Source organism: Crotalus tigris, unplaced genomic scaffold, assembly GCF_016545835.1.
Source record: "Crotalus tigris isolate CLP2741 ecotype Arizona unplaced genomic scaffold, ASM1654583v1 scf7180000017611.44802233496:7321179, whole genome shotgun sequence".
Lineage (NCBI taxonomy): Eukaryota > Metazoa > Chordata > Lepidosauria > Squamata > Viperidae > Crotalus > Crotalus tigris.
The window spans coordinates 6,455,756-6,474,600 of record NW_024096511.1 but is presented as its reverse complement, the minus strand read 5'-3'; positions in this window follow the sequence as shown (position 1 = coordinate 6,474,600).

Below are 18,845 nucleotides of genomic sequence, written 5' to 3'. Positions count from 1 at the left end.
AATAATTTGCACATATAAGCCACTGGAGGTTTGCAGGTATGGCCAAATCATAAGAAATCTCTTTGCAAATCAGTGATCACACAGTGAACTTTAAAAGGGGCGGGGGAACCGATGAACGTCTTATTTCAGACCTGTCTATAGAAGTTTCTAGAGCCTACTTCGTGTCATACATTGTTTCTTGCAAGCTCTGGCAGCAAGAATATCTACATTCTAAGATACCTTAGAATCTTAGAATGTAGATATGCAGAGAGATTAATGTATATCTGCCTCTTGATCAAATATATAATCTCTGGGGCTGAGAAGCATCTGAGGCAAAGGCTTTTGTGTGTCATGTGAGAGAAATCTTCATGGAGCCTAACATGGAAATGGCAACCTCAAAGATTTTTTCCAGTAGAAACATGGCTTTAAGAAAGAGCTGTTCCATATGCTGCCAATATTAGAAAAGTATCAATCTTGCTATTCCCCACGCTAAAAGCAGAACTATGGTATAGAGAATGTTCCAACGGGAGATTTTAAAAAGAACACACAACTAACATGCACTTCAATGATACTGGTGCCCAAAAGACAATTCACCTATGTGTTAACATTAAAGAGCTGTGCAAACTGGTAAAAACAGAAATGCAGCCATGCTAACTGATGTTTTCAGAAGAAAAGCATGATCAGAAGCTGGGTAAAGTTCTAGTAGCTGTAAAAAATGTGACTCTAAATCTGTACAACAGTAAATAAAATATCTCCTATCCCTCAAAAAATGCTTCCATCTTGGCCATGAATAAATGACCATGCAATCAACCCAATCCCAAAAAAATTACTCCTTTAGTGAAGAAAGCAGATTTGGGGACGTGGAACAATACCTTGGAAGATTTTCACCACAATTGACAGAAGTTCTGGAGATCTTTAATCAGTATATCATTTAGTATACATGATACAAAGTTATCAGGCACAGCCAAACGTTGTGATTCTCTGATGTAAATCTATATGGAATTTTAAGTGCCTGTGGTGGGAACTATGGAACTATGCCTGTCATGAGTGAGAGCGAATCAAGAATTTAGTATACCCCAAATGAGGAAGAATATCTTGACACGTGAATAATTCATAAAGTTTTTAATGCAGTGAAAGCCTAGCAATATATAGATACTATTCATTCTTCTGAATAATATGTCAATAGTTGGGATGAATATTAATGAGATAAAAGTGATTTTTCCATATGATGATTTATAATCCTCATGCTGAGTATTATTCAGACAAAACACAGATACTGTTTTCTATTGCTCACTTAAAATGTTCTGACCCAGAATCGGATCAACTTACCAATCAGTCTCCTGTAACTCAAAAACTATTTCTTAATGATTTCTTTAAAAAAAATCTTACCTTTAACCCAGAACAACCTGTGATATTTCACTTTTATCAAAATGTGATTGGTTACCACATGCGTGCAGTATGCCAATTGGATTGAACCATATTCTATGCACAGGAAGGAAGACACCAAATATCACATAGGTTAATTGTCTACATGTCAGAATTGCTACTCTAGTTACAATGCTGCAAAAACAATTGGGAGGGGGGGACTGTCTAAGGCATCACTAAATGTGCATAACTATCTCATATGATTGCTGAGTCCAAATTTTAAAACATTTGTAGCAGAGGAAGTGCCATACCCATTATAATTTATAGTACTATCCAACCATTCTTGAATCAGCAAGAAAGTAATTACCAGCATGAAATTTGCTATCCCTACAGCTCATCCCTGTCCTGCTTATTGCTGCAGTCATCTGACTTCCTTCCAAGATAAATAGTGACAAAGCCCAACAGGTTTTGTGACTTTACACTGCCTTTGGAAAGTGCTGGAATAAGGGAGAAAATTAATTATCTACAGTTAAGGATGTCTCACTCCTGAGCTGATAACAAAATGAAGGCAACATCATGAGGACACAGCAGAAAGAAAAAGAGATGTTGTCATGTTTGTGCTGTGCTATCATGCAAATGAGAAAGTTGTCTGAAAATCTTGCCTGAAAAACAAATCTCAGCAAAAGGAAAAGTACTGTACAAAAAGTACAAATCCCAGAGAGACCTTGAAAAAGAAAGAGATAATATTTGTGAACATGGACATAGAACGTCATTAATCATATGGTATTTTTTTCCAAACATCTCAAGATTGTCAATATGGTTCTTCTTGTAAGACCTACTGATGTCAGAAAAATCTGATCATTAGATGGAGGATTTCTGTCCTGAGGAACATAAGAGAAGGCACAATGATTCAATTTAAAAAATTGGCACTATTTGCAGAGAAATAAAGGCAGTCCTTGGCATAGAACCATAATGGAGTCTGCCCTTTATAGTCATATGTTCTGACAGTCGTAAAACAGGTTGTCATATGACCAACCTGATTTTGCTGCAGCATTTAAATGAATCACCATGATCATTAAGCAAACCAATGATTCACTAAGGGCTCAGTTTTGCTGAAAACTAGAAGTAGGTGCCATTTTTCAGCAAAACCATCACAAAGCATAATTACCTGACTGCAGATTGCTGAAAATGGCTATAAATGTAGCTATATCTGAGATGGTATAGGTTCTCCTGCTTGAGCAGAAGGCTGGACAAGAAGACCTCCAAGGTCCCTTCCAGCTCTATTCTATTCTATGTTGCTGAGTGCCTGAGGTTCAATTCACATGATCGAAGACGGGACCAGAACTCTTTGATTCCAGGTCATAAGTTCCCTTTTTAGGTTAGCTGTAACTTCAAAAGGTCGCTAAGCAACTGATTGTAAGTGGTAGTTATAATCAGTTCCGCTATCTACAAGCCAATGGAAAAGTAAAAAGATTGATTCAGATTGAAGAATGAATTGTAGCAGAAGAGCAACCATTCTTATAAGTATAGCCTGGTGTAACAGATAACAGGTGTACAGTTATGGATCCCAGTATCGGTCCCTTAAACCAGAGATCCCTAAACTTTTGAGCACCAGGGACCAGTTCCATGGAGAGAGGTTTTTCCGTGGACCAGAGGGGGCGTGGTTTCTTGTACTGCCTGCATCCCACAAATGGGGCTTTGCTTGTTTGCGTGGACCGGTTTCTGGCATGCTATGATCCAGTGCCAATCCACGGATCAGGGATTAGGAACCCCTGCTCTAAACTTACTTGCAATCTTAGCCCAATGTAAAAAAAAACAACAACTGTGTACTGAAGTAAAAGCATTCTACAAAATCCATTCAGCGTAGGCTTTCTAAGAACCATATCCTGGATCCCAAGTGCAAATGAAATTAGATGGTGAGACATTATGATCAGAATCCAAAACAGTGGAAGAACAATGATGTCACCAAAACACAGACACAACTTAAAGCCCATTCTAGAGAAATAGAAGTCATCACAAGGGGGAAAAGGAGGAGATAATCAATACCTTTACACCAGAAATAATAGAAGCAAGTTTAGTAGATTAAAGGGCAGAAGAAGTTTATATAACTTTTAATTATAAAAATAATTTTGTTATTTACCTTAAAATCAAGGCATTTTATAAAATATAACATTTAAATGTATTCTGTTTTTCTTTGAAATCCTGGAAACCAAAGCTGAAAAACATGTATTTACGGTGAAAGACCAAACTGGGTCTCATCGTTAGTTCAAATTTCCTATTTTTAAATCCCATGGTTTTTTTTCAATAACTTCACTATTTAAAAAACAGTCCATTTGGTGTAGTGATTAAATTATCAGACCAGAAATCCAGAGACTGAGTGCCAATCCCACTTTGACACAAAACCAGTTGTGTGACCTTAGGCCTGTCATTCTCAGCCCAGGACGGAGTCATTCTGAAATGTTCCTGAAAAAAATCAAAACATTTGTAGCGTTTAAGAAATAATCGCAAAGGATTGACTGAGCTAATAATAACCAGCCAGGAAGATGGGATGAATAGCAACCATAGTAATTAAAAAAAAATAAAACACAGGAAGCGGAATACCTGAGGAAAAGGGCTGAAGAGGCAATAAACTTTTGAGTTCATTTTATTACGAAATAAGAATCCTAGAGCAAAAAGTGAAATATGTGATTCATTTATTCCTCCTGCAATTAGTTCTCATGGAACGGTTAACACAATCAAGAGTAACTTTGCAGGCAGGTAGAAATGTGGAAGGTAAAAGATCTCTGGATATGGAGAGAAACAATGAGATTCCTTTTCTTTGATATTTTCTATATTCAAGGATTTTAAAAATTTGTTTATTAGTTTTAGATAATGAATACTAACATGAGCCTGATGGTGCAGTGGTTAGAATGCAGTATGGCAGGCTAATTCTGCCAACTGCCAGCAGTTTGATCATGACTGGCTCAAGTTTGACTTCCATCCATATGAGGTTAGCAGAATGAGGACTGTTGGGGGAAATATGCTGACATATGCTGACATTGTAAACCACTCAGAGAATGCTGTAAAAGCACATTGGAGTAGTATGTAAGTTTAGGTGCTATTGCTAAGTGCTATTAACCTCTCCCTTCCATCTGAAATAGTAGAGAACTAGTTTTCAGGTTTGCAAATCAAAAAAACTCAAGGAACTCTTATACTGATATCACTGAAACAACGAAGCAAAGAAATGAATTTTTAACATTCTCAAAGGAGGAGGACAGGAGGAGAAGGAGGAGGAGAAATAAGGAAAAAGAAAAGGAGGTCTTGTTTTTATGATCCTTCAATGGCTCAAAAAAAAAAAATTAACAGATCAAGCTTTCCCTGTAAGGAATAGAAGCCTCTCCTATTATTTTTCTGCTTGCTAGGGCAGGGGTCTCCAACCTGTGGGCTGCAGCCCAGTACTGTTGGCCAGCAGGCCACGGGAATGGCTGGCACTAGCAGCCCCATTTGCACATGCGCAGGAGTGCTAGCACCGTCGCCAGCATGCACGTGGTCGCTAGTGGCCCATTTGCGGGTGCTAGCATCCCACTTGCACAGGCACGCAGGCACCACCATTGCTGCCAGTACCACTGCCATCATGCACGCACCCATTTGCTCATGCATGTGCATGCGCACACATTTCTCTGCTCCTCCCTTTCCCTCCGGGCCACCAACCCAGAAAGGTTGGGGAACTCTGTGCTAGGGGAAAGCTGTATTTCAGACCCTTAATCCAGGAGTATATTTCCTTCTGTCAACTCATTTCAGAATTTTAGACAGTAAGATCTGGGGGACAGGAGGATAGAATAAGCAACAGAGCTACTATATCAGTTAAGTAATTGAACCTCATACCATTCAGTATAGAAGAAATTATGCACACATGTACCCTCCCGCAAATATATTCCCCACTTCATTTTATACTGATGTGCTCTTACAAGTGTACTTCAGACAGGAATCATACGCTGAAAATCGAATCTGCCACCAAAACATGATGGATTGATTCAATTAACCAATAAGTCATCTTAAGAGTTTTGCTGGGAAAGGCATACTAAAGCCATATAGTGTTTTGGCTGTTTTCAAGGGTTTGCAATCTGGCTTCCCCCCCCCCCCCCCGCTTTATTATATTTAGTTTCATTCTGTAAGTATTTGGAAAATACTTTATTTTTACCGGCTAGGCTGTTCTGCATATATCTCCTCATATTGACTATTGTAAAACTTTGTAGCAAAGGCAACAGGACATCTTCCTAGTTTAGTGATTTTATATATTAAAGATGGGCAGATGCTTCTTCCAATTTGTAGAAAGAGCATATCCTACATATATGCAACTCTGCCTTGAGTTTCTTGAACTTCAGAACCAGGAAAAGCCAAACATGCAAAAATGAATGCCAGCTCTCTTGTTACAAAACGACAGAATATGAAGGATGTAGCTCCCAGCAATGCAATCTTGAATTCTCTATAAAATCTTATCTATAAAATTTTATCTTATCAAGCTTAAACCCTTGTCAGCTGGTAGGCCTGTTAGAAATTTTGAAATCATATTATGGGCTTTCTTACCCAACAGCTATCATGAAGACCACCCTTTTATCAAAACCACCCTTTTATCAATTAGACACAAGTTCAAAGCTGAGCTGTAGCCTTTACTGCTTGATTTTTCTTTTCTAAGAATGATTCTGGGGTATATGTGGGTCTCACAAACATTTTTCTAAATGTGAATTAGTCTTAAGATTAATGCCTGCCCTTAACATTCACGTTTCCTGTGTATTAAAGCAAAACAAAACAAAAACAAACATTACAATAATGGAGAAAAGAAACAGTCAAGGAATGGAGTTTAGCGGCCACTAAGCCAGCACAATTGTGTCATTGGCACCATGGAGGAGACTAAGGCCATAGGCTAAGTTCTAAAGTTCTTGGTTTCTACTCCAGCTATAAGTTTACGTTTTGCAGTGCTGAATTACAAATTTCTTTTCTGGTACTCCCTATCATTGCTTGTTGTAAGTTGCTTATCATATAGTGGCTCTTATCTCATAGTGTCCTGTTGAGTAATCAGGAAAAAAATATTCAAAAATTTGAAGAGGCCTGTAAAAATCTAAAGTTTGGCTTGGATTAGATAAAATACAGACTGTATCATATGGCAATCTGACTGGATTCTATTTTATCTTCTTGATTACTCATTTCCAATGTCTATTTATATCGGAATATTTCTTCATACACTGGTGATGGTTCTCAAAAATCTCCTATGGTTACAAAACTTTATTCACATATAGACCATAAAATTGCTCTGTTTCATTAAATGCTTGAATCTCAAAATTTTAAACAGAAATATTAATATTTTAGGCACTATGACATTTTTCTTTATTATTTTATTTTCAAGTTTTACATGAGATCCTTCAATAAAATTCCTAGGGCAGTCTGCAAAGTTTTCAAGCACAATTGTAGAAATTTAAATCATACAGAAATGTAGCAAAATTTAAAACCACAAAATCAGTAAGAACAGTTAAATCCAGCCAAGATAAAAATATCAAACTGAATTAGAAATGTTGGCTATTTTTAAGCACATATCAGGAGCCATCATTTGTACATTATCTTAATAGCAATGACCAAGTTAAAATAAGATTAGATCTGGGTTTGGCACATTATGAACAAGAACAATCCTTCCATTTGTAAAAAAAAGTTGATCCCTATCAGAACATTCCCGCATCAAAGAAAAATTGAAGAAAACTGCCATGTATAAACATTTATCATTCCTCCAGCATCCATATAATGCAGATTATAGATTTCTACTTCTGGGAAATGCTGTGTAATCATTCAGTTATGTCATGATTCCAAAATTGCCAATGTCAAGGCTTCAGATCTCCAACAATTGCTTTATCAACCTGGGCATAAGCAAAATATGAATGCCATCAATTTAAGTTTAGTCACACTGAGTGTATGTTCACTGAACCTAGCAAGTTTCAAATAGTACAAATGATGCATCAGCTCTTTTACGTTACATTTACATTTACCTATAGAGGTGCTGTGCTGAAGTAATTTATAGCTTACTACAAATGTAATAACTACCCAGATTCATGAATATATTCAGAACTCTAGGTATTTGTCTATATCATTTTGTCCCACACATAAATACTTAGCATTTTTATTATTTTTTGTTTCAAAAGCAAAATATAATTAGATTTCTAAAATACAGGCTCATATATGGATAAGGAGCTATTATAAGAGACAATTTAGTCTTTAGAATTCAGTCTTCTGAGAAAGTCTATCTTTTTAAACAAATACATTTTATGGAAAATGACACACAGTGGATTGCGGTTACATATAAACTCATAAAAGATTTGTTAGTTCAGTGGATTTATCCATTGTTCTCCTCAACCACTACCAATTTTGAATATACTCTAATCTTCCTTCTTCCTCAGCCTTTGGAGATTTGAAAAATGTTCAAATATAGGAAGCAAATATAAAAACTATATTGTGATCTAAAAGTTCATTCTGTTCAATAACTATATGCTGGTTGACAAGCCTTTTGGTGACCAAGGACAACACTTATATTTGTGAGGGATTTGAGGACCACAGTTGTGCCTGGAGGCTACAAAACAATTAACAGCAGAGCTCAGGTTTCAAGAGAGCTTGAATTTTTTGTTTTTGAACCATTATTTGCTTCATTTATGAATTTCAGAATAATTTTCCCCTATTCATTGTCCTCAAGTTTCATTAGTCATATTTAGATTCTAAAGGGCATAAAAAGGCTTCTTGAAATGTAAAAATGGATCTAAAAGGGGATCGTGTGCGGCTCGGAGTGCTAGATTTTTGTATGAGAATAACATTCAATCAATTTTTTTCTCTTTACATTTTAGAGAATATTCATTAAATAACTGTTTAAAAGTGAATGTTTAGCCTGTTCAATGAATCATAGTGGGAAAGGTCTTTTTGCAATCCTTTGTTTAGAGCAGAAAATCTAGAGTATATCTCTATAGGATAAAAAGCTGAAGAATCATTTAGTGCCTGAAAAGTTCAAAAATTGACCATCTGCATTCTATCTTTACTGCCACGTAGATATTGCCTAGTATCAGTACTTTTGGACTAAACTTCACCATCAGTAGAAAGAATTGTGATGAGATTTCTTGATACACTTTTCTTTATATCAAAGCAATCATGGAAGGCAATTAATTTAAGTGACACAACATCAACATCAGGAAGAGAGAACTGTCCAAATCACAACTAGCGTTGCTATTGTTGGATGGGGGTAACAGCATAGAAGAGGCATCCCCCAAACCTCTTTGACCAAATAAGTCAAATCAGCATCTCCTCACTGATTCTGGACTAAAAAGAAATACCAAGCAATGCCACACCTCTCTACATATATCCAAAAGGTGCTATGTAAAAGGCAACTGGATTTCCTTGGTTTTTTTCCTTGAAAACATTTTGTTTCTCATCCAAGAAGCTTCTTCAGTTCCCACTGAATTCCTAAAACTTAATGCAGGATTGAATACTGAAACCTGTGGATATTTCCTCATCTTGGTTATCTCTCTTTTATTACTGTTTGCTTTTGAATGTGCAGTAACCCTGAAGCATTCATTTTCATCTTAATTAATAGCAATAGAATATAATATTTCCTTTTCTTAATGTGCTGCATGATTTATAACAGTGTTTTTTAACTTGACAACTTTAACATATGTGAACTTCAACTCCCAGAATTCCTCCTAAGCATGCTGTCTGGGGACTTCTGGGAGTTGAAGTCCACATATCTCACAGTTGCCCAGTTTAAAAAACATTGATATATTGCTTTACATCAAAACCAGTGAATGTGTCTCAGAAATATTGAAAAAGAGCAACATGAAGAACTGGAGTGAACAAGTAGTTGCTATGCTGCATGCACATCCTAATAGGTTTTCTTTGTTTAAATATTTTAGAACCAATGAATGACTAACTAAAAAGAAGAATCAACTGTTCCCTCTCCATTCAGGCAAACTGATATATTTTTGAGGACTCTGGGTACAACAAATCCATTATTGCACTCAGTGGGGAAGTATTTATAATGCCATTAATTTACCCAATGAATTTCAAAACTATTGTTTTATAAACCTCCAGCAGTATAAGAATTTTTCCAATGGAACAGATATTTGCATAATTCTTGCAATGCAATGTTGCAAGAGGATTTTAGCTTCACTGGAGATACACTATGTCAGCAATGAGAAAGAAATATAAAATTACAGCAGAGACTTTGCTTGTCTCTTCCAGTTGGAGTTATAAAGGCCAGCTGTGAATGTTCCAGTGTTCTGACTTTGTTTTGCCAGAACCTAGATCTATGTCTGTCTGTCTCTCTTAGTTCATTGCCAATTCATAACCAGTTTCCTTAGAGTCCTCAGCCCAGTTCAGACTCAGATGTTTCTGATACTGCCTTATTCAGTTATGTTATGGAGGTGGGGTGGTCAATGGAAATTGCTGCCAAAACCTAGGAGATTTTCAGTGATAAGAAAAAAAATAGCAAGAGAGAAAGAAATAAAATAAAATACAACCAAATGTCAATAACGAATTGAAAGTAACCTTAATGGGTATATAAAGAACCGGATGTGGTTTATTCTGATATGTAATGAAGTGAATCAGCTTAATAACAAAAATCAATGTAATTCTGAAATTGTAGTGGTCATTAACGAAGTGATTTAAGAGAAAAAAAGAAACTTTTTCCTACATATACTACTCATCATTCTAAAAGAAAATACTTCATTAGCCATTTTAATTTTTTTCCTCAGGATTCCTTTAGGATTTCCTCCTAAATCTTCTTTTTCCTTTTCTGAAGAAAAGCATAAAGAAGATTTGTTCTGAAATAGTTTATAACTACATATATAGGTTGCTTCATAACAAATCCTCTTTATGCTACACATTCACACATACTATACATATATACACATACATATACATGCATGTCCATCCTTACTTGCTAGTATTTCCCAAATAATATCAGATGAGTTAAGTCAACAAGTTAAGAGAAATGGATTGGATTCTGTTGAAACACATTCAATGGTTGCAAACATTCAAGGAATCCTTAATTGTACGGTTATACATTGGCAATTTCTTTTAATTAACCCTTAAGCTGATGCATAAACAGCTTTATGATAAAACACTAGTATTCAATCTTTGTCCTACAACAGAAGAGATCAAGATCCATAGCAGGCTCATAAATCTTCCCATTGCTTGGGAAAAAAACAGCTTCACTATCAAAAAAGAAAGGGTAACTAAAGTTAATAGGAAGAGAAGGCCATTCCACAAAAGGATGCACGCTTTGTGCACTGACATAACAATCCATTTCAACATACAGAGCAGGCTCTCAGTCATACAGCTTTCTTCCTGCCTGCTAGCAACCATCCCTGGGGACCAGTTAAGAATTGCCATGGTCCTTTAATAGACAATGCTGAATTCAAAGCTCTCGGTGTTCAGATTAATCCTCTCCCTAGCTGTTGCAACAACAGTAATATGTCTTAGCTCCTGCATTCCACTACTGTATCATGAAGCCTTTGTCTTTATCTTTCCCAATCAGAGGTATTCAAAAGCTAAGCATTTTATTCCATTTAAATGAGTATCTACTAGATCAGTATAGTAGGCCATTCAAAAAGCTGATCTGTGGCTTTTAACTACATTCTCCAAAACGTTTTCCATTATTTAACTCATTATATTAAAACATGCTCTTGGCCTCTTTCAAATCCCTGCTAGTTTATCTCTTATGAGATAACCCTGTAACTACTTGTTCTACTATTTGGGGCCTAAGTATCGTATCTTTGTTCATGGCAAAGTCTAGAATCCGTAACATTATGCTGTTCTACAACTTGAGCTTCCCCTCTAATCAGCCTGCTGAGAAGAAGGAAAAAAAGCATCATGTTCCAGATCAGAGTCGATACTTATCATAAAACCTTCCAATCACTACAACTCATTGATGCTTCAACTTTAATATATATATGTATGGAATACATTTAATACATGTGGAAAAACATAACATATGAGTTTATTGTCCTGTTTTTAAAATATCAAATGAAGAAGCAAGAAAAGGAGAAAAAAAATTGCTATTAAAGGCTGAATCAACAGGAACAACCATCCAAAGCTGAGCATAATGAATGAAATACTCTGTGAGTCATAGCCAAGTTTCTGGATCAAGGCTGAAGAAAAACTTTGATCCAAAGTTAAGTAATCTTATTAAATGTTGCTCCAGCACTATTCAGAAGGTCAGTAGAGTCTAGATATTGCTGTAAGAATATTAGTGTCCTAGCATTCTGGTTCCAGGTTATGTACTCTGATGATTCTGATAAACATGTTACTACATATGCAGTAGGAATATTGGCAGCCCATCAATGTTCAATAATAATAATAATAATAATAATAATAATGATGATGATGGTGGTGGGGGTGGGGGTGGGGGTGTGATGATGATGATGATAGTAAAGTTGGAAGGGACCTTGGAGGTCATCTAGTCCAAACCCTGCTCAGGCAGGAAACCCTATGCCATTTCGGGCAAATGGCTGTCCAGTCTCTTCTTAAAAATCCCCAATGTTGGAGCATTCACCGCTTCTGGAGGCAGGTTGTTCCAATGGTTAATTGTTCCAACTGTCAGGAAGTTTATCCTTAGTTTTAGGTTGCTTCTCTCCTTGATTAGTTTCCATCCGTTGCTTCTTGTCCTGCCTTCAGGTGTTTTGGAAAATAGCTTGACTCCCTCTTCTTTGTGGCAGCCCCTGAGATATTGGAATACTGCTATCATGTCCCCCCTCGTCCTTCTCTTCATTAAACTAGACATACCCAATTCCAGAAGCCGTTCCTTATATGCTTTAGCCTCCAGTCTCCTAATCCTCTTTGTTGCTCTTCTCTGTACTCTTTCTAGAGTCTCAACATCTTTTTTACATCGCGGTGACCAAAACTGGATGCAATATTCCAAGTGTGGCCTCTTTTATGACTCGTGGACTTCAACTCCCAGAATTTCTGAGCCAGCTCTGGGAGTTAAAGTCCACGAGTCATAAAAGAGCCAAGGTTGCCTACCCCTGCTCTAGAAGTTTGAAGCAAAAGCACCTGAGATCTGTTCCTGAGCCAAGATATGCCCGGCCAGAAACTAATCTGAATCTCCTTATTGCTAGTGTACGAATTCATAGCTAGGACCAGATATCACTCACAAATTCAGTATACATTTGACGTATTCCAAAACATGATCCCCCTGTGCCATCTTAAAAGTTTGCTACCTTTCAGACAGATATAAAATTAACTGTCCACCATATCTACATCCCGTTTTCAGCAGAGACTTTTAATCAGAAACATTCCAGTCAGAATGTTACTTCTGTTAATTCTTCCCATAACAAAAATGTCACTTTATAGCAGACATGTCAAACTCGCGATGTCACATGACGTTATGCAACGTATCAGGACAGTTTTGCCATTGCCAGCAATGGGCTGGGCACAGCTTCCATGCGATGCGTCGGGCCTGCGGGCCAGCAGTTTGACACCCCTGCTTTACAGTATTATTTTAAATTAACAATTTATTATTCTGAACTCATAATGGAACTATCCCTAAGGTGCCAGTAAGATGTCCCTTCTATGTAAAGCCAATTTCACTGCTATCAATTTTAATGTTAATTTCATTTAAAGCCAATTCAGTTTCTATTATTATTAAGGATAATATTCCATCATAAAGGCAAGTCTTCATCAAATCTTGTTGCCTAACCATTTCGCTCTAATCTCATTGAAACATGGAAAAATCAGAGCCACTGTCCCAGAAGTAAGAATAACTCACTAAATTGCAGACATGTCTATATTTTTAATTGGGGGAGGAGTGTCTTTCTCCTCTAATATTAAAACTCTCTGTAATCAGGATTGATCAGGGCTTTACTAGCCCTGATATGAACTGATCATTCTACCAGCATGGAGAAAGGGACAACAAAACCCTATCGAAGCACTCAACTTGCTTAGAAAACAAAGATGTGGGTCACTGTTGGGAAGAGAATTAATGGCAGAGAACTCACACTGATTCTTTTTTCTCCCTCACAGCCATGCAGCATGTATGGCTGATTACCATGTTGTCATTTTAAATGAAGTTGAAAACATGCTGACAACTCAGCAATGTTTTCCTCTGAGCTCTACAAATGCTGCAGCAGCTGATTACCACAGGATTGTAAGTGCTTAACCAGAGCATTAGAAAAAATGAAAAAAGACTAATGAAGAAAGTAAGTGGGAATGTGATGCAAAAATAAATTAAATTAATGAAAAGGAAGGAGAAAAAAAGACACCATTTACATGGTGTTTGTTATGCTACAATTTAAAGCTGTGGCAGGGAAGAAAAATCTATAATGGATTCTCTTTATGGTTTTACGTCCCAATTTGTAAAAATTTGTCCCCCTGTCTCTATTATTCTCTCTCTAGGGAGAAAATTAATGTACAAAATTAATGTACACCCTGGGCCATAATTGAAATATTAAGCAAGGCAACAACAAAAATAGGCAACAACAAAAAGTGTTTGGGGGAAGAAGGTTCTCAAAGAGAAATTGTTCTCACTTCAAAAACAACTTGTGTTGTACTGCATGAACAGGAAATACACAACTGCTTTCAATTTTTTTTATCAGCATGTCACCTTGTCCATCTTTCCCGCCACTAGCACATAAAGTAGAATAGTTTATTTCTAAATTAATTTAAACCTTATACTTCACTTGTTTGATTACAAGATGTTTTTCTTTCCTGTGTTATACATTTCACTACTTCTCACTATGGATGAAGTGGGAAGTTTTATATATACCAACCTTAGAGATTCCAAATGAGGTTCATACAAAAATTAAGACAATCTCAGTGACTGCTTTGACAGGAGGTTGAAAATTAAAAACAAAATCTAAATTAAACTCACCTCTGATGCTGTGAAGGTATTTCCGGTACAAATAGCTGATTAGAAGAATTAAGTGCTGGAATGCCAATTAACTGGGGTAATTACATTTCTCGCTTTTAAGGGGGAATCATGGAGCTTTTGTAAAAGCAATTTATGTTTCAATTCTGGTAGAGTCCTATTATCATTCTTATCTGTACCTCAGGGGGTCTCAAATTATATCAGTTTTGTTTCAGCCTCCCTAATTGTAATTAAAGGCTTGTCCAGACAATTAGGTTAGCTGTATTCTCAGCCTTACTGCTTCTTACATTTCACTTTGTTCACAAGTATGGATGTGATATTTGCCTGTGAACCCCTTTCCCATCTTCTCAATGTACCTCTTTTTTTCCTAGCTATTTTATCAGATACTCACCTCATAATAATTGCAGGTGCAACAGTAATAGGATGCAAGGAAGCAAAGTAACAATAGGTGTCAGGCATGCTTAAGGTCCCCAGGAAAGTTTTTTTTTTTTTTTGCAGGGCATTTGAGAGGGGAGAAGCAATTCCCTCTGGCATCTCCTATGGAGTGCATCACATGCCAAGTATTGTTCAATATGAACGTGCCAGGAAGTAAAACCAATCAGCTAAAATATAAAGACAATAGTTTTATCAGTATATTGAATTACACACTTCTACTTACTGGGTCACTGACTTCAGTAGAGGAATACAAAAATGGAAATGGATCATCTGAACAGCTTGTTCCTTGATTCATAAAAAGGTCTTGGCTTTAATTTTCCACTAATCTAGAGCAGAAATGGTCAGCCTGCTGTTTTTGGACAACCTCTAGTGTGTTAAGATGATGATAGATAACATGTTTGTTCTCCCTGTGAATTCTTACCAAATCATGAAGAGGAATTAGAAGATCATGATAAGCGTTCACTTACCGTTCAGCAAATATATGAATTAATAAATTTGATCTAGGGCTAAATTAAGACATTTAGTAAATATTGTAGTAAATATGGGCCTAAGAGGAGTTGATCCCTCGTAGGTTCATACGTGTTAACTGAGATGCACCAGCTGATGGCTGCAGTTGAGAATAGTCATCTTGTGCTATAGGTCATTCAGTTTTAGGGAAAAATTGTAAACATTTAAGGGCAAAGCTTAAATGAGCAGTCAAAGAGGTCTCTTTTTCCCAAAAAATTATCTGAGCTTCATAGTTCAGTTTAGATAAATCAGCTTCCACTTACATGTATTTTTCAGGCCTCCATAATATTTCAGCTGGCTATTGTATTCTTAGATAATATAGAGGAAAGTAGGAAGAGCCAGGTCCTGGAGGCAAACAGCAGTTGTATTTACTTTACGTTAGAAGTTTCATTAGTTTCCCCTCACTTTTTAAACAACATTAAAAAGCTCAGAGCCCATGTAGCACACTTTAAAGGCTGTAGCTCTTTTAAAGTACTCCTCAGATTGCTAGGTTTTTAAAAAGAAAAAACACACATTTTTTTTAATGGAATGGACCTCTTGGACGAATGATAAAACTAAAATATGTGCAATCTTGTAGGCATTATGGGAGGTTGGAAGATAGCTGGAATTTGTCTTGTTCAGCATCTGTCCCATTTGAGACTGGCTGAAAGATAATATCCAAGTGACTTCTAATTCTGAACTGAGGCAATAATCTCTTCATATCAAAATGCAGTTGCAAAACATACTGTACGTCCACAATACATTTTTCACAAAGCCCAGAAAAATGTTTTTAAGAGACAATAAAAAAGGAAAGCAATCAAAACTGGAGCCTATAGTGGCTGCTGTAATGCAATCACTGCCAGAGTTGTCTCACTATTGCTCACATAATGATTTGATATATGGTCTTAGGCTGCCATAATGGACAAGAATTGTAATCACACATTTTCATTGTTGGATTGGATCACTAGCTAAATTCCTGAAGAACAGGAAAGATTGTATAGAAAGATTGGTCAGATTAATATCATTTCTTTAGAACTCAGACACAAACCTCTTGCCACAGTTTAAATATTCAGTGTCATAATGGGAAAGGATATTTATATCCAAAATCTTTCCCCTCAGTGAAAGCAACTTAACAGGGGGATTATAATTCAGGGTGTGTGCAAAAGTCCTATTAAGCTGCTATTTGCAATATAAATCTTAACCCCATTTTATTACCCTGCCCAAAGCTCTGTAAATAACCACTTTAAAACCTGCATCACAGGTAAACAGCATTAATTCCTCAGAGATGCAATATAGTGACATCATTTTGGCATTTCTTGTATCTTTATTACTCAGCTGTGTAGAATTTGATTCTCAAGTAAACATTAAAACCATCCTCAGCAGAAGGACAGGTTTATGTACAATTAATTCAAGTTCCTTTCCCTGTCCTCAGTGTTATTTCTTAGGTAATTCTTATAAAAAGGAAAACGGGATCCATTAAAGTTTCTCTGCTTGAACTTTTCCTCCTCATGGAGGGAAAAACAAGTGTCTGTTTCCCATCTGGTACAGATCACAGAAAAAGCCATTTCAAAATACAGAAACCTACAAATATTCTACACTTCTTCCGCTGCCCTTTTTTCAAACAGAACAAAAAAAAAGTTAATTAAGCAATGAGTAGGGCTACCAGATATCTGAACAGGCAAAGGGGGACACAGACCATTGGAATGGGGGGCAAATCTGCTGGGGAAGGGCACACTGATTGTTTAACTTTCTTAGTTTCCGTAAGGTGACAATAGTCAAAAGTCTGAAAGACTACTGTTGTGAAAACAATTCAATTTAAAAAAACCTCAAAAAATCTGGACAATATTTTATTTTAAGCCAGATGGAGGACATGAAAACAAAAAGGAAGATGTGTCCTTGTTTTGCCAGATATCTGATAACCCTAGAAGTGGGATGACATGACTCCTGCAAGTTATTTGAGCTATATTCAGTTTTCCAACTTGCCACTGCACAGTCTTCCAAGAGAGGAGACAGTACAACAAAAATCTGCCTTGTCCTATGGTCAAAGTAGAGGAATTTTAGGCCTCAGGTCCTATCAGGCCATGGTCAGGATGACCCATAATGTAGGATATGAGTACTGTTACTGAAAACATGTGAAAGACACCAGATTGACTAATACTTACATCATAAAAATTCCCCAGTGCTCTGCACATTCATATGCAAGAATCATATTTTACATAGATAAACAATAATACATACACACAGGCAAGTGGATTTTGTTTTTTCCTTGAAAACATTTTGCTTCTCATCCAAGAAGCTTCTTCAGCTCTGACCAACTGGTGGAGGATGGAAGGATTCTTCCAATTCAATTCAATCCTTCCATCTTCCACCATTTGGTGAGAGCTGAAGAAGCTTCTTGGATGAGAAGCAAAATGTCTTGAAGGAAAAAATAAAGTCCAGCTGCCTTTTGAAAAAGCACTTTTGGGACACTACCAGGCTAGGTAACATCATCAGTGTGAGGGAAAGCACGTTTTGCTGGATATTTTTACATAGTAGCTTGCTCTACCAGTTTTGGTTGAAATGTGGTTTCTTCCTTCTATGATTCCTTGATTAAAATCTTATTTCTTTTTTGACTATTTATCTTGTTTATTCAGATATTGATTGCTATGGAGGATGTGTTCTGGGCTGTTTATTTCCTTCAGGGAACAAATACTGTAATCAAAAAACCATAGGAAAAAAGCACATTGCAGCCAAGCTTTTATATATAAACATAATGTATGTGTGTGTGTGTGTGTGTATATATATATATGTCACCACCACACATTCACGCAAAAAGCAAACCCAAAGCCACACCGATGATGAGGCACGACCACAAACCAGAAGCCAGACCACAGCTTCATCATTAGCCACTTTAAACCCCTCCAATTCATACATGAAGCAAACTGACACCCTCCATGAAGATGAGGCACGACCACGAACGCGAAGCCAAAAAATAGCAAGGCAGCCCAAAATCTTAAATCCCCTGCAACTCAGACTAACCTGAGCACAACCAAACAGAACACTCCCCCAGCCAATCAGAGCACAGCCAACCCCCCAGCCAATCAGAGCACAGCCAAACCCCAGCCAATCAGAGCACAGCCACGCCCCTAACCAATCAGAACACACCTCCACCCAATCAGAACACAGCCAAGCTCCCACCCAATCAGTTCATACCCCCACTGACAGTTAAAAGGAAGAAACAGCTAAGACCACACATTGCTCCTCGAAGCACGAAGCTGAAAGCACCAGCCTGAAGATCACGAATGGGACTTCGTTGAAACGTCGCCAAGACACTTCCAATTGCGAAAACCTCAGAAAATATATATATATATATATATATGTGTGTGTGTGTGTGTGTGTGTGTGTGTGTGTGTATAAAATGTTTATATATAAACATCCAAAATACCCCACTCACCATCACATTGTTATTGGTAAGGCCATACTTGGAATACTGCATCCAGTTTTGTCACCACAATGTAAAAAAGATGTTGAGACTCTAGAAAGAGTACAGAGAAGAGCAACAAAGAGGATTAGGAGACTGGAGGCTAAAACATTTAAGGAACGGTTGCTAGAATTGGGTATGTCTAGTTTAATGAAGAGAAGGACAAGGGGGGACATGATAGCAGTATTCCAATATCTCAGGGGCTGCTCTATCTGCTGTTCCTGTTTACCCTCCTCCCCCACTGTCCATCTT